Source organism: Microtus ochrogaster, unplaced genomic scaffold (assembly GCF_000317375.1).
Source record: "Microtus ochrogaster isolate Prairie Vole_2 unplaced genomic scaffold, MicOch1.0 UNK72, whole genome shotgun sequence".
Lineage (NCBI taxonomy): Eukaryota > Metazoa > Chordata > Mammalia > Rodentia > Cricetidae > Microtus > Microtus ochrogaster.
In genome coordinates this window covers 540,664-541,824 of record NW_004949170.1, presented here as the reverse complement: position 1 = coordinate 541,824, position 1,161 = coordinate 540,664, and the positions used below count along the sequence as shown (strand labels likewise).

Below are 1,161 nucleotides of genomic sequence, written 5' to 3'. Positions count from 1 at the left end.
AAAAGAAAAGAAAAGAAATTATAGGATCTAGTGACAACAGAGCATTTGAGCAATCGCTTTACTCTAGGGATGGGAAAGATATTTGCAGAGTGCTCAACGATCTATCACACACTTACCAGTAAGCCAGATTCTCATCTTCTTCCTAACAGACTTGTAATTTAATTAACACTTCTTAAAAACAACAAACAAACAAACAAACCTCCCTGGCTTTTTGCAGCTTTTAAGGGAAAGGCCACATGGCCGACCAAAGATATACGAATTCCCAGCCATCTGATGTTCCTGCCAGTTCTCCATGGTGATATAGCTTCACTCTTCCTCATTTCAAAAAGATATTTTCCTGGGTATAGAACTCTAAGTTCATGGTGTTTTTGTCATCAATATAAACACTTTTCAAAATGGAGCTGCAACCCAGTTGTCAAGATGTTTTGGCAAATTCCACCCCACTATCTTCAGGCTTCCATTCTTTCTGATAAGAAGCTAACTGGCTGTCAAGCTTGTGTCTGTTCCTCTGTATGTAAGGTGTCATTTTTTGATCACTTTTAAACCTTCTGTTTATAACTAGTTTTTAATCATTTGATTCAAACATACCTTGTTGTAGGTTTTTGGGTATCATGTACCTGAAATTTGTTGACCTTCTTTAATATTTGGATGATGGTTGTCATTTTTTCAAAGGTTTATTTATTGATTATGTGTACAGTGTTCTATGCCTCCAGGCCAGAAGAGGGCACCAGATCTCATCACAGATGATTGTGAGCCACAATGTGGTTGCTGGGAGTTGAACTTAGGACCTCTGGAAGACCAGCCAAGTGCTCTTAACCTCTGAGCCATCTCTCCAGCTCGTTATGGTTGTCATTAAGGAGGCAGGCCCTGGCACTCAGTAGGTAGTAAGGGGAGGTGGTCCAGAGTGACAACTGAAAGCTGCTCACACATCACAGTGAAAACCAAGACTGTGGTTGAAAGAGAGACTAAGGGTTAAAAGGGTGGAGTCTAAAGACTGAGGAAGATGAGTGGGAGAGCTTGGAGTTAGCTATGAGATATGTCAAACAGGTAGGAAAAGAAGTAGGGATCTGGTCCGGTGACACAGGCCAGCAGGCTCACAGGAAGCCCTTGAGGATGTGTGTGTGTGTGTGTGTGTGTGTGTGTGTGTGTGTGTGTGTGTGT

The 1,161-nt window shown here is 41.8% G+C and overlaps 1 protein-coding gene across 3 annotated transcripts in view; it reads left to right on the top strand.

Moving 5' to 3' along the window:
- The window catches only part of Mx1 (MX dynamin like GTPase 1), a 27,705-nt gene that overhangs the window by 7,876 nt on the left and 18,668 nt on the right, over positions 1–1,161 (top strand). The gene's annotated exons all lie outside the window — the stretch shown is intronic.